We start from the raw sequence: 16,387 nt of genomic DNA, 5'->3' as shown, positions 1-16,387 counted from the left end.
TCCAAAGCCCAAAGCCCTTTATATTATGTCAGGGTTATTCATGATTATTAAGTTTGTAAACATCTTTTACATTTTACATTTTTGGTCGGAAGAAGTGAGAACATTTCTGAGATCAACTTATTTTTTCACTTAGTATCAGTTATAGGGCTGATTTTAAATCAATTCTTAGGGGCGTCTGGGTGGCTCAGTCAGTTGAGCATCCAACTTCGGCTCAGGTCATGATCTCATGGTTTATGAGTTTGAGCCCCACGTCCAGCTCTGTGTTGTCAGCTCTGAGCCTGGAGCCTGCTTCGGATTCTGTGTCTCCCCTTCTCTCTGCTCCTCCCCTTCTCATGCTCTGTCTCTCTGTCTCTCAATAATAAATAAACATTAAAAAAATTAAATCAATTCTTAGTCTCACATGCTGTGGCTTAATTGTTTCAACTCACAGTCCAGAGGAGTAAACATGGGGCCACGCTGCATGTTGAAGTACTTCAAATGACTGAACGGCTTCTGCAAACACTAACGGGTGGGGTCACATGACAGCAAGAGAGATTTCTGAAGTGGAAATTTGCTTTCAGAAAAATCTCTGCAGTTACAGGGATTTCTGCAGACACAGTGCATGGTGATTTGTTTTTGTTTTTTGCTTTTTCCAATTGGCTTGTTCACAGCTTCTATCCTTGGCACAACATTATTGCTCTTTTATTTGAATTTATCCACAGAGTTTATGATAATAATAATTATTATTATAATTATAATAATTATTATTATATTTTTCATAATAGCTGAGATTCAGTCAAGTGTTATCATGTGCCAGCCTGCATTTTAAGCAGAGTTTTTCTAGCCCAACCAGCCTAAGAACACCAGGGATAAGTCTCTAGTCCTACTAAGCCAGATAATTGACTCATTGCAATGAGGGAGAGAACACTCTAGTGGAAGTGTGGTCTATTGTGCCAAATAAAATAAAAAGTACAATTGTAGGATTTTGGAGAAGGGTGAAATTTAACATCTGAAGTAACATCCTGATGGACTCAAAGCAAAGCAAGGCTATGTATAAGGCGTCAGCATTAAATCTGGACACAAAATGGACTCAAGATCCTTTTGCTTGTTTGAGACAGTAAAATTAAGGTAGATGTGGAGGACTATAGCTAGAAACTCCTTACCTGAAGGTTTGCACATGGCTTGTAAGTCTGGGCTGTTTTTCTGTGTCAAAGGGACTTAGATTCTCTAGGTAAGAGCAGGATGCTTTTGTGGGAAGCTGTCAGGAGCACAGACAAGTCTGGCTGTCAGCCAGAAAGGAAATGGGACCTCAGTCCTACAACAACAAGGCACTGAGTTCAGCCAACAATCTGAATGAGCTCAGAACACTTTTCCCCAGAGCCTCTGGTAAGGAATGCAGCCTGCCGATACTTTGATTTCGTCCTTGTGTGAATCCTTAACTTAGCAGAGGAACCATGTGAACCCCCGGGACTTATGACCTACAGAAACTGTAAGATAATAAATGTTTGTTTGGTTTTTTTTAAAAGACACAAAGCCTGAAACAAACAGAGTGGGGTTTCATTCACACTGGGTATGATTTCAAAGAGCAGTATTTCTCAGAGTCTATGATTTAGAGAACAGAGTTTCTCAGTGGGTAAAAAAGCATTTGTCACCCAATGAAAGGGTTTTGCAATGCTTTACAGCTATAGGGTGCCCTTGGGAGGAATGTTGTTTGCGGTTAACTTGGTGCTCGCTTTATCTTTTCTATTTACCGAGCTTGATAATAGCCAGACTTTTACTTTAAATTCCAAGCTAATTTTTACTTTCTCAAGGAATTGACTTATTTCATCCTTAAACATTCCTATGCAGTAGGTAGTATTATTATCCTATTTTATAGATGAGGAAACTCAAGAGTAGGAAGTGACCAACTGCCCAAATGGGAGAAAAATTGTAAGGAGTGGTTCCAGGCTTCAACCTAGGCCATCTGTCTTCAAAACCAAGTGCTTAACTGCTTAATTCCCATTCTGTCCTGTTACATGAGCCTTTTCATGTAGGCCAGTAAAATATATTATTTTAGGAAATGGAAATAGAATTTCTCTTAGGGAAAAAAAATTCATTTCCACCATTTCTCAGGCCAGAATATGAGACATAGATTAATACAGGTAACGGTACAAATAGGGTAATTGAGCAGGTCTGTGTTAACAACAGTAAAAATCCTAACATGTGTACACATTCATCATATGCTAGGCCTATATAAATGTATTAACCAACTTAACTTTTTTTTTAATATAATTTATTGTTAAATTGGCTAACATACAGTGTATACAGTGTGCTCTTGGAATTGGGGGTAGATTCCCGTGATTCATCACTTACATACAACACCCAGTACTCATACCAACAAGCGCCCTCCTCAATGCCCATCACCCATTTCCCCCTCTCCTCCGCCCACCCCTCCATCAACCCTCAGTTTGTTCTCTGTATTTAGGAATCTCTTATGGTTTGCCTTCCTCCACTTCTGTTTGTAACTATTTTTTTCCCCTTCCCTTCACCCATGGTCTTCTGCTAAGTTTCTCAAGTTCTACATATGAGTGAAGACAAATGATATCTGTCTTTCTCTGACTGACTTACTTCATTAGCATAGTACCCTCCAGTTCCACCCACCTTGCTGCAAATGGCATGATTTCATTCTTTCTCATTGCCAAGTAGTATACCATTGTATATATAAACCACATCTTCTTTATCCATTCATCAGTTGTTGGAGATTTAGGTTCTTTCCATAACTTGGCTATTGTTGAAAGCGCTGCTATAAACACTGGGGTACATGTGCCCCTATGAATCAGCACTCCTATATCCTTTGGATAAATTCCTAGTAGTGCTATTGCTGGGTCATAGGGTAGTTTTATTTTTAATTTTTTGAGGAACCTCCACACTGTTTTCCAGAGTGGCTGCACCAGTTTGCATTCCTACCAACAGTGCAAGAGGGTTCCCACTTCTCCACATCCTCTTCAGCATCTATTGTTTCCTGAGTTGTTAATTTTAGCCACTCTGACAAGTGTAACTCACTTAACTTTTACAGCAACACTGTAAACTAGAGTGATCCCCATTTTATAGATGAGCCAACTGTGGCCTCCAGAGGTGAAGTAACTTGCCCAAGGTCATATGGATTATAGGAGGTAGAGCTGGGATCCACATATGAGAGTCTTGTCTCTAAAGCTCAATATATTAGTGACTTTGTTATATATGAATACGCAAGAATTAGGGGACATAGGGACAAAAAGAAGGGAAGTAGGAATAGAGGTGATGTGGTGACTGAACCCATTGAAAGGGAACAAGGAACTTCCCAGCTCAGATGGCAAATATTCATTTTGTACTTGTTTATACTGCTCTAATATAAACATCTCTGTCTCTTCAAATATGTTCTGTACATAAAGGTTTCTATAAATGGGATTCTTTGGTAGTAGAGTTAGGAAAATGAGATTCAGAAAAAAGTCACAAGATATATAATGCAAGCGGTATAATTCATGACAGGTTGTAAATAACAGCCAGAAGGAAAGGGAAAAATATCACCTCAGGTATTTACAATTGTTATGGTGGTGGTGGGGAATTTGGAACTTTCCAGAACATGCAAAGAGAGCTGGAGTCAATCTTATTGAGATTGTAGACAACGATGTTGCATGTCTATTAAGCATTGAAAGTGAAAACACCCGGAAAGTTGATTTTAATTATACCATTGACAAGTGATATATTAGTAACTGTTAATTATTTCTGGCACCTAGCATAACATCAGGTATGTGGTTGTCCTGAATAAATAAATATTTGTTGAATAAAAATCATGAATAAATGAATGACTGGTTGTTTTTAAACAACAATAATTAATGGATAGAAGTGATGTATTTTTTTCTGTTGTGCTTACAGATGATTAGAAACGTTCCCACCCACACACTATTTATATCTTTATCTGGTGAGTTAGAGTATAGGCTACAGACGTTTGCCAATGCCTTCCAGTTTATGACAGTGGCACCTAATGCATGTGTCATGACTGAAATCAACAAGTAGGTGGTACTTGATTCATCAAATTCTGCATAGTGAAATCAATTTTGATGAGATAACACAGACTAAATTCAGAGCACAAAGTCTGTCATGACCAACGCTTATTCATTTTCTTCCTAAATGTTTGTATTACCCATTTTCTAAAATGGAAGACTTTTTATAATATACCATGACTTTTAAAACTCAATTTTCTGAACGTATAAAACTTTTGCTTTTCTTTTGGTGATTTATTTTCAGGAGCATTATTTACTGAGTGCCCTTTTCTGGGCTGTGATGCAATGGTGGTCTTGAGGTAGGCAATTGGCAGCATTCTTGAATTGCAAGTAGCAGAATCCACTCTACTAGTTAAGTAATAAAGTAAACTTATTCTTAGATATTAGATAGCTCATAGCATTATAGAGGGCTAGAGAATTAGATATGGAGCCTAGGCAGCAAGAATGATGGCTAAATGATACCGCTAATGACGCCAGGAGAGACCCAATGCCACTACCATCAGGCACGCCAGCTCTACAGGTGTCATAGGTGCAGGTGCTATTTCCATGACCTCAGCCAGTGCTCCATGTGAAATACGAATTCTCTCCACTATACTTAGTCACCCTCACCAGAACATGGATTCTATATGGCAACTAGTTTCTCTTCCAAATCAAGTTGGGAATATGTGATTGGGAGTTGAAATCATATATCTGGGTCTTACTTACAAAGGAATCTGGAAATGATTAATTCTGGTTTCTACCTAAGGAAGGCAGACTTATAATGTGGGAAATTCTAAACAGAGAAAGGCTCCTCAAAACACACTAGGTACCCACTCACATGGTATTCATTCACTATGGCCGTGGAATCACATAGGGGTGTACATTGGGCCATATTTTGGACAAGGAGGAGAGATCTCTTCTACAGGACCTTATCCTGCTGCCCTGTTAAAACAGCTCTTTCTTGGTCTTGTCTCTTCTTTTCTGTTAGTTATCATTTCTTCCTGTTGCTGGTTACAGGGGAAAAAAAATGTTTATTCTTTTTATTAGTCATGCTAGATACAATTTGCTGAGTTTTTTATTTTTTCTGGGCTCTATGCAAGAGAGCTTTACATATATTTCAATTTTATTCTTCATAAAACCTTCATAAACCTGTGAGATAGATATTCTTCCAGCCTTGAATTTTATAGGTGAACACACTGAGGTTGGGAGCAGTTCAGGTGTCTTATGGGACACGGAGTGAGTGACAGACCTGAAATTTGAGCCACCTCTTCAGACTCCAACTCCTGTTCTCTTCTTGTCCATTATGTTAAACCTTTCTCTTAAATTTACACACAGTAATTGATCAATAGACTCAATTGTTCTCCAAGTTGATTAATTACTTATAGGTAGATTGACATCTTTTCCCTCTACCAATAAGTGAATGAAGCGTTCTGAATTCATGTAACTTACAAGAGTTTCAAAACTGTCAACAAAACAATCACCAGAGAGTAGCACTGCTTCAAAGATAAATCTAGCTATTTTGTGTCGGGAGGGAATATTCTAATGAGTTCTGAATGAAGCAAGTTAGGACTGCTGATCTTGTAAGAACCACAACCATTCTGCACTGATTCCTGGGGATTCAAGGATGAGTAAGGCTCAGTGGCCACCTTTTGGGGCAGAGAGTCAGAAGAGGTCCCAGCTGGTTATTCTATAGGTTTGGTTTGATCCATCTTTTCTGGTAACTCTAACTAGAGCCCATCCTTTGACCCATCCTCCAAGCTAACTCACCATCATACCCACTAATACCAAAAAGTAAAGTTGCAGCTTTAAGGCTTTTCCCTCTTTCAAGCTTCAATGGCTATAGATTTGCCCAACAACCCATTTACCTCATGGATACAGGCGAAACACAGGATGGTGTCTTCAATAGGGAGAATGATTACTACATCTATCTTGAGAGGTTGTTATGAATTTTGAAATTTACATGTTACTGTGGGTTATGCCATGGCTCATCCTGAAAACCAGAGATGCTGGCTTTTGAGAATATTAGCTAAAACTGATTTCCTATAAAATTCATGTATGCTTGCTTTTTTTTTTTTTTTTCAACGTTTATTTATTTTTTGGGACAGAGACAGAGCATGAACGGGGGAGGGGCAGAGAGAGAGGGAGACACAGAATCGGAAACATGCTCCAGGCTCTGAGCCATCAGCCCAGAGCCCGATGCGGGGCTCGAACTCACGGACCGCAAGATCGTGACCTGGCTGAAGTCGGAGGCTTAACCGACTGCGCCACCCAGGCGCCCCTCATGTATGCTTTTAAAATTGAAACTCTTTTACTTCCTAATAGCCACTGATGATTTTTATCTTGGGAAAGATATACTGTTATTTTTATAAAAATAGGTTTGAGAGCAGGAGTGTAAAACAAACTTCTTAATGTTTTTCCCTCTGTAGAGCCCACTTCTGTGTATTTTTACAGAGAAGCTCAGACTGTGTTCCATGGCATACCCAGGATGCATATGCGGGGTTCCTTGGGGTGATAGCAGAGGGAGAGTTGGGGGCACCCTTCCAGATTCACAAGCCCTTACCTGCTTCCCCAGGATCCCTCTGCTTGAACCTGTTTGGTATTTGGGGCTTTGTGTCAATTTGCATTTGAAAGAAGGAGTTCACTGCTCACATGAGTTTGGAAACTACTGAGGTAGAGAAGGGTTGAGAGAAAGCAATTTGTTCCTACTCACTGATGACTTCAAGGGAGTATATTAGGCCCCACCTGATCTTTATATGCTTGGGTTTCAGTTAGTTGTTTTCGTTCCTCAAGGTATGAATTCCCAACACCCAATGTACCCATATTCATTTGTCATTTCAAAAAGATGCCCAAATCAAATATATATTACTGAGCAAATCTGCCATTTTGGAAAATGTCTGATTTTGTCTATGAAAGCAAATCCTAAAAAGGTTATTTTCTGAAGAAAAAAAAAATCAGGTATGGGATTTTTGCAGTAAATTAGGGAGTATTAACATGGTGTGACACACTCAGTTTGCCCTCTTCTGGAAGTTTCTAATTCAATTTGTAAAAGTTGAATTTTCCTGTGGCTGATACTGTCACACTGGTTCTCTGATTCTCTGTCTGCCCCCTCCCCCACCTCCACCAACCTCCCACTTGGCAAAATGTCTTCTGCTCTCTTTTAAAAGGGAAGAAGAGTTTTAAAAAGACCTGCTACGTGTCCCAGTGGTTTGTTTATAGCCCCCTCAGCCTGCCTTGCTCTGGGGCTAACACAAACTTCATCTTCGAGTGAACAGAATGTTCGCTTCTCTGTATGTGGATGTTTTTGTCTCTGTACCTGGGTCTGCCTATGAGCTTGGTCACTCCCAAGTGCTGGAAATGTTTGGCTGACACTATGCTGTGCACGGACGGCATATAACCTGCCAGTGTCAGGCCTGGCTGCCCTTGCCACCGATTGCTGGGTTCATTTCATTCCTCTCTACATTGGGAGACTCGGGGCTCTCTCTGCTTCTCCTGCATGTGCACACAGCAACCAGTGGCCTTTTCTCTTGCCTCCTTTCAGGGGTGCTGTGGCCCTGTTCCCGAGAACCACTGGCTGCCAGTGCAGTGGGGAGAGCACATCCCCAAAGTGTGGGGAGAGCACAGCCCCAAAGTGGAGCTGGGCTCATTAGCAGGCTTCTTCTCAAGCCCCAGTGTGCAGGGCAGACATCAAGATAGACAGACAGGAACTGAATTGGGGTCCAAATTATTTCTGAGTTTCACCTCTGGCAGTAAAGTCCCACATCTGACCCCAAGCAGCAGCCTGCAAATTGGTCTTCAGAGCTCCCCTTGGTGGCTGGAGACGGAACCTAACACTACAATTAAGGCTGTGCCAGCCTTTCAATGATCACTGTGCCTTTTCTGCTGCACTGGACTGTCTGGAATGAATGGAGCACCTCCACCCCCACAGAGGGCAGCCCAGCCCAATTGCTCTGCTTGGAGGGGTATGTTGCCATTTGAGCCTTGGAATTATTATTATTATTGTAGTTATTTTTCAGGCAGTCTTTAAATGGTCTTATCCTTATTTCTGACTTCAAAGGTGGACCTTTCTTTCTTTAAGTATGGAGGGGGGAACAGGGAGGCCCCATGTGAGTACGAGAGATGGATATTGGGCCTTTGAAGGATTAGTTCATTCCTTCCCTCCTTCCTTCCTTCAACAAATATTTACTGAGGGCTACAGTGTGTCAGGAACTCCTCTAGGCACACTTGTGGTGTTCACCAATGAACAAAACAAAGATCTTGCCCTTGCAGCACCTACCTTTTGGCCTCTAAGTGTACTAGGGCACATTCAGATGGAAATACTGTCCCTGGCCACACCCACACCCTTAGGGCTACTGAAAGCAAGGCCGGTATCTGCCTCGCTCTGAGCCCAGCAAAGGTTCATGCTCCTCGGGGCACACTGTGGCATCACCAGCAGCTCACAGCCCCTCAGTGCCCAGTGACTGGCAGCTCCTGTGCCCAGCTGTTGGGCTGTGCTGAGACAGGTCTTGTGGCTGACTCTACGTGCCCATCCCCCACCGCCCGGATTTTGGCTCAGTTCTAGAAGACAGTCTGGTGCCTGCTGCCGGTTCCGCCTGGAATCCTCTTTCTTTTGCTGCTTCCGGGATTTTTCTGAAGTGGGAAAGGGCTGCTCAGCCTGCCCTAGGAGTTAATGACCCTCGCCCAACCCTCAAGGGACCCTCGGCCACCACTAGGAGGTCGTGGATAAATGCTCCAACCTCCAGGAGCCGGAAACTTTGGAGACTTGCTCTGTGTTCTGGCTGCCTGGCTGCCATCAGGGTAACAGCTCAACAGTGCACGTTTTATCGGCTCTGCTCTCTGCCCTGTCTCCTGCTTTCCCACGCCACATTCCCACTTCACGAAATCACCAAACCAACCAATGGCACTTGAGCCCACGTCTCAGACACTACTTCCGGGGAACTCCAATCGGGACTCCTCTGTCACCTGTCTTCTCAAGGACACTCATTTGAAGGCAACCTAGAGAGTGATGGCGATGGTGATAACTGATGGTAATAACAGTGACTGCCTTATCTATTTGAGGGCTTGCAGCTCACCAGGCACTGCTCTGAGCACCGGTGTGTGCTGACATCTTTCTTGCTCACAGATGCTCTTTCAGGTGTCATTATTACCCTCATTTCACATGTCAGGAAACTGAGGCACCAAGAGATTCAGTAACTTGTCCAAGGCCACCCAGTCATAGAACTGAGTCATAGAATTGAGATTTAATTTAAAGCTGTCTCTAGAGTCTATACCCTGTGCCATCTCTCATTTCAAGAAAATACGGGCCCCAAACGCACAGAAAAGGCTCCGTGTCTTTTCCAAGTCAGTGAATGAGGCTGTGTTGGTGCCAGGAGAGGGGTCTTGAGTGTCACTGAGGAAAAGGTGGCAGATTTGTAATTTCAAAGATGTATCATCTATGTATCTACTGTCTATCATCTCCTATCGCACATGCTCTTTTTATAAGTGACAGTCACTCTTCTCACCTCTTGAACTTGGGAAGCTTATCTCCACAGTGGATATGGTGAAAGTGATGTTCCATGACTTCTGTGGCTGGGTCAGAAAAGGTGACAGGGCTCTCTCTCTCTCTCTCTCTCTCTCTTTTCTCTCCCTTGTCTCAACAAGAGACTTGGGAACCCTGAAGCATCTGTGTAAGAACTCTGGGCACCTGCAGTTGCCATGCTTGTGAGACCTTATGGAGAAGCCACTAGAGACAGACAGCATTGTCCAGGAAGCCCCAGCTGATCCCGCCCATATCTGTGCAAGATGACCTCAGATCAGCCACCAGCTGACTGACGGCAGCTTCATCACGGACAGAGACAGAACCACTCAGCTGAGATGCTTCCACATTCCTAACCCACAGAAACCATATGAGATAAGCAATGATTATTTTTGTTTTAAGCCACGGAGATTTGGGGTGACTTGTTATATAGCAATCTAATATAGAAAATTTCAGTCAATAATCTTTATGGCTTTTACTAATTGGGTTATAACCCATTTTGGGTAAATGTCTAAAATATTTGTAATGATAATAGCATTATCTAACTTTTACTGTGAACTTGGTGTATGTCAATTACTGTCCTAAGCACACTGTATGAATTAACTCATCTAATTGTCACAGCAACTTTATAATCTCAGTATAAATATGAATGAAAGAAAGGACAGAGGTGAGTTAACTTACTCTATGTCGTGCAGCTGGTAAGTGTTAGACCAGGAGTTCAGAACTGCAGTCTATGCATTACTCCATTAAGCCCCAAATCACACAAAGTCATACCGAATCACTTTTCGAACTGTGCCAGGACTTTATAATAAAAATGTTATTTGTATACAAGAATGTCTGCTTGCAAGTGATACCGTTTGGAAAGGAAAAATTGACATCAATGTTCCTCATCTGTGTGACACTTTAAATAAAACAGAAATGAAATTACCCAGGAATTAGACTAGAATTTGTTTTATAGGTAGATGTTTGTACATTTCAAGTGACTATGACTGGCTCCATATTCAACTTGTTGGTGTAAATAATAAACTTGTGCAATTATTACTTGATACACTTAATAACTACAAATGTTTGTCATTGGGACCAAAAGGTTACTCATTATAGGAAAGCAAAAAAAAATTTTTCCTAGTAATTGTAGTATTTATTGATCACTTAGCAGATGATTCTATAGTCATTTGTTGATTTAATTCTCCCAACAATTTTTAGAAGAATCCTCTTAATGGTATCATCTTATAGTAACTTTCCCAACCTTGTTGGGGAGGTTCTGGACCTAGGAGGTGGCTGAGCTGGGTTTAAACCTAGACCCAAGAGATGCCGTAGTTTGGCCCTCTCCTCCCTGGTGGTAGAAGACAGCTGACCACACAAACATTTCATGTTTGTAAACTGAGTTTTTTCATTCACTTGGGGCTGTTTGAATGATTTTTACATCCATAGGAAGAGGGAAAGAAAGACATTTCAGGAAGACAATGTCTTCCTTTCTTCCTGTTTCTGACAAGTTTGGTCTTTGTAACCCTTGACAAGGAAACAGATTTCCTTTACACACCTCTGTCTCCTTACCTAGAATTCTCCTCACCAACCTTCTCTAACCAACTCCCCAATCGTCTGGTTCCTTTATACCTTTGCCGAAGAGTCAGAAACTTCGAGGGTCTTTCCTGACCCCTCCACGTAGCCATCAACCACTCCTTACTTTCAGTTCCTTGCATATGTATATCTATCTCTGTACAATATCAAAATAACCCATTTTTGCTGACCTTCTTCACTTCCTACCTGGGAACTACCTGAAGATTGAGACTATCTGGTTCACTCTTGTTTCTCCAGTGACTAGTTCTGTTTCTAGGACATAATAGGTGTCCAGAATATGGTTGTGTGATAAATGAATAAAGGTGAGCTTTTAAAATAAAAGGGAGTATGAATATGGCTTTGTACTTCCATTGCTTAACTACGTCTGCTGTATAGCAAGTGCTCAAGACATTTACTAAATGAATTGGTTCAGCAGATTAGAGGTTTTAGCTAGAGTCCTAAGATGAGGCAGTTTTATGGAAAACCATAAGCTTAACTATCCCCAAAATGAACATATTTCTTTTAAAGCAGCTTTAAGAAACTCAATGCCCTTACATTCTGGAGGGAACAGAGATATTTTCATTTTATGCCTAATAAGGAATAAGATGTTCTTTTGACTTTTTCTCTTTTTAAAGCCAACACATTCACTTACAGCACTAGTCTACCAGTTATTTGAGAGTGAAGTTAGGCTTAGAGCTGTATCCCTATTCCTCTGCCTCTATTCATGTTGAAGAAAAGAATTTGAATTTCCATGTACAAACTCCCATGAATGCTGGGTATGATGGGAGACAGCCATGCAGGCCAGGGGAGGGGGTGGGGAGCATGTTTACTCAACTTCAACTTCACTGTTTTGACAGTTGGTCATGATAAATTGGCTGGTACCAGATCATCCAAGAATCATGTTTTTCTATAGTCATAATGCCAGGGAGTGATCATATTATCCAATCCTCTCATTTGATAATTGAGGGAAATAGGGATGTAGGGGGTGATGTTTCCTGCCTACAGTTATATAATTAGTGGCAGAGTTAGAAATAAACACCACTCCTCTTGAATCTAAGTGTCATTGTCACTATTTCAACACATTCTATTGTTGTCCATTAACCACTGAACAAAATTACTACAAACTTCTTGGGGATAATGGCTGTACTTCTCTCCTCTGCTATTTTTATGACATCAAGGTTCAATCTCTACATATCCTTGGCTCAGCCCATCATGTGTCTACCTAGAATAACAAAAGAGGGGTCTCTATCACCTTCAAGCATTGCACAGTAGAGAGGGTAGGTCTCCTGGGCACCTGCTTTTTTGCTCATTAATGAATTCTCTCAAGTTCAAAATGGTCAAATTCCAGCTTAGTAAACTCCCATAGAATAGTCATGTGTCTGTACCTAGACAATGCTTGTCCTGAGGAAAGGGCTGATATTGGCAGCAAAAGAACAATATGGATGCTCTGGAGGCTTCTATTTGGAAAACACTGAAAAACCATCTTTAAGGCTCCAAGGTGGCAAGTCTGCTTTTTCACCTGTTTTTCCTTCCTGCTTTTCAAAGAGTGCACATCCTTCCTTCATTCTTTCCCCAATCCTCTATCCGTTATGGTTCTTTGATGGCAAAGTTGGTTATAGCAACCAATTTTAGTTAATGTAAGAGGAAGCTATTCTTTGGAAGGTTTATAGGGGCTCATGGAGCCTAAAACAGGGGGAGACTCAGATGTTGGCAGGAGCAGTGTGGGGCAGGAGGCTCCCCTAGGACCAAACACTCCTTGGTTTAGGGTCCCTCATCTCTCTGATTAAGGTTCATATTCTAGGTCACAACTATCTAGTGGGTCTGGGTTGAGTCACTTGATTTAAGCAAGTGATTGATTCTAGTTCAGGGAAGCAGGGCTCTGATCATACTCCATCTTAGTTTGAGTTTCCTAAGAAGCAGACCAAGAGACAAGGATTCAAGTATACATAGTGATCCCAGGAGGCATCTAAGGGACAGTCGAAAAGTGAGACAGAGAAAGGAAGGCAGCCAGATGCTTAACTGAGCCAGTTCCTGCACTGGGCACCAGGGGATTTATCTCACAGGGAAAACTGAGGAACCTATGTGGAACCCACACTGCAGAGTATCTATCCCAAGGGCAAGGGAACTGGGATTTATGTCCACCAGCTCTCATCAGTGATTGCTTGGGGGTGATGGGAGTCCATCCTCAGTCCCTTCTGGAATGCCTCAAGAAGGAGCTGAGTGGTCTTGGGAAAGGGAAGCACAGACTGGCAGCTGAAAACCAAGCAATCTTGCACTAACATATTGTATTAGTTTTCTATCAGTTTCTATTATCTTTCTTTTAATTTCCTGATTACCATAAACTTAGTGGCCAAAAACACAAATTTATATACTGAAGGTCAGAAGTGTAAAATCAAGGTGGTGAAGAGCTACCTTCCTTTTGGAGGCTTTAGGATACAATCCATTTCCTTGCTTTTTCCAGCTTCCAGAGGTTGCTTGCATTCCTTGGCTCATGGCCCCTTCCTGTATCCTCAAAGCCAGCAGAGTAGCATGTCCTCCCTCTGACTCTGCATCCCTCTCTTTTTGTTGTCACCTAGGCTTCTCCTTCTCTGACTCTGCCTCTCCTGCTACCCTGTTATCAAAGATTACATTGGGTACACCAGGACAAGCCACGAGAATCTTCCCATACAAGGTTCTTCATCACATCTGCAAAGTCCTACCCATCTGTGTAAAGTAACATCACAAGTTTCAGGGATTAGACTGCTAACATCTTTGAGGGGCCATTAACCAGCCTACCACACAGGATAGGGCCCCAGACTGCTAGCCTTTATTGGGGGCAGGAGGGAACTGTTGGGAACAGGGCATACACACAGACCAGCCAAAGAAGGACAAATATCTTCAATAGAAAAGCATTTTCTCCTTGCTTCATAGAGTAAGTTGTCCTCCCTGCTAGCTCTACTTGGTTTAAGATGAGAGAAAATGAATGGCTTTGTGTTCTTAATCCCAGAACTATGGAATGATGATACCCACTAAACATCCTGTAGGATTCTCACACTGATCCCAACATGGCTGAGAGCAGTTCAAATCACTATCCGCTCTTCTCCCTTGTCCAAGTCACCTTCTGCTGATGTTCATTTGCACCCAATTCAGCCACCTCTAGGCCCACCATGTGACTTCCAGATCAAGTGTCCAGCAAACAGCAGGAGTTCCCTAAATATATTTGCTGATAGAAGTAAAGGAGAGGGTGCAGATACTGATGGAGCCCTGTGTGTGCATTCATATATGTGTTCACATTCACCTTCTCTGCATCAGAATGAACTCTGTGCACAAACTAAGAGGCAAGCCTGGCTTGGAGCCTTTAAGCAAAAGTGAGGGGCACTGCAATTTATTTTGGGTCAACCCTTGGCAGACATAATCAATCTCCTCTCATGCTTCTCCCACACTGCTGGCATGCTGAGCAGTGAGGGTGGGAAGGGGGAGCCAGGAAGCCCCAGCCCCTGACCTGTCCTGCACTCTTGTGTGGATCAGCCCAAGGCAGGATCAGAGCCTGCTTGGAGGAAAATGCTGACATCTTCTTGGTGATATGACAGGCCTCCCTCTGAAGGCCTGATGTTTCTTGAGCAGCTGAGTTTCAGCTGCAGGGCAAAGCTATCATACTGGTTTACTCTGGGATCAAATTAGAAAAATCATTTCCCCAAATACCCTCTCTTGCTAGAGTTCCCACACAGTTAGAAGAAACAAAATCTCCCTCAATCGATTCCATTGGTTCTGATGTCAAGTTCCTAAGCCCCTCTGAGGCTCCAGTACCTCACCCTCCAGGCTCCTTTCCTTCTGCACATGGTCCTATATATCACTCCTCAAACCTGTCTGGGCAATTCTGTTATTATTGAGGGAGCTGAACAAACTATGCCTAAGTTGTGTGTTTGTTTACAAATAGAAAGTTGTGCTGTCCAAATGCCAAATTTTAACTAATGATAGTTTCTTTTAAATAGAACACTTAGGTGGGGGGCAGGAGAAAACCCAACCCCCTTCCTCACAAAATTAACCACTGTTGCTGACCACTTTTGTGGTCCTGGCTCTATGCTTTCTGAGGAATGTATAATTGGAAATAGAAGATATTTTTCCAGCTACATTTTCTGTGGGAATTATGTTTTAGTTTTATTTTTCTTATTTTTAGGTCTCCCATGATACTTCATGAGTGTCAGCTAGACCTTTGACTTTCAGGTTTGCTCTACTCATTTGAGTAATGGCAAAGGGAAAAGGAGGTGAGGATTTAAGTCACTTTTCTAACCCTACACAGTGGGCTGGGTAAAGAGACTGTGTTAAATAAGAGTTGCCACTCCTTCTTTTTCAAAAATGGCTTGGCAATGGTCAGCCAACTGCATGGCCTAGTAAAGAAGGCGCTTTATCACAATGCAAGGACTTTTCCCCTCGGGCTTGGGACAGTGCAGATAGAGGTAGGAGAGGGGATGAGCAGCCTGTGTGTGGTCTCTGGGATCTAGTCCTCTACCTGCCCAGCCAGACACCCTAGAGGGCTCCAAAAGCCATTTCAGACCTCAGTGGGCATGTATTCAGAGATACTGCCTTTGTGGAAATTTAAGTGCATCTGAATACTCTTCAGCTTGAAACCCCACAAGGCAGGATGGAGCTCAGGAAGATGTAGCATTTGAAGCATTGCCTTGTTACCTGACAGCTTTCAGGAAAAGCACTGCAGACAAAGCCTGTGGTCATGCAGTACTGGGCATTTAATGGCTCCTCACTACCCTTTAGATACACTAGGAGTCCTTGCTGTGACTCCCCAGGCTCTGAAGACCCCGTGTAATTCTGCTTTTTAACTCCCATTACCTGCTTTGTCAATATCTATCTTGTCTACTGGTTTATAAGCTCTGCAAAGGAAGGGACCAAGTTTTCCTCATGCACAGCTTTATCCCCAGGGCTTAACAGAGTTCTTGACACATAGCAGGTGAGCAATCATTGTTGGTTGGATGAGTGAATGAAATCAAATAACTTCTTCAGTTGACTGGAGTAGTAGAAAAATGTTCGGAGTCAGGCAGATTTGGGGAAGCTCAGATCACTGGCCTGGTCAGAGCATAATTTTGTGGAAAGGGACTGAACTCAGAGAGGTTCTTGCTGTGCTTACTCTGTGCCCATGGTTGGTCAGGGAGAAAATGGTTTAACATGCCTGGAAGGGACACAGAAGCTGAAGTTTCTTTCTGGTTGGTTTGTGAAAGTACATGCAGCAGAAATGGTCACCACCTGTCTTCAGACCTGGTCTTTACCGGATGTAGGTGGGTAAGAATTGGTGTAGTTTCTTTCCTTCCCTTGGAATAGAGTTATGTCAAACCCCCTTCTTTGGTGT

Source organism: Lynx canadensis, chromosome A3 (assembly GCF_007474595.2).
Source record: "Lynx canadensis isolate LIC74 chromosome A3, mLynCan4.pri.v2, whole genome shotgun sequence".
Classification (NCBI taxonomy): domain Eukaryota; kingdom Metazoa; phylum Chordata; class Mammalia; order Carnivora; family Felidae; genus Lynx; species Lynx canadensis.
This window is presented reverse-complemented; position numbering follows the sequence as displayed.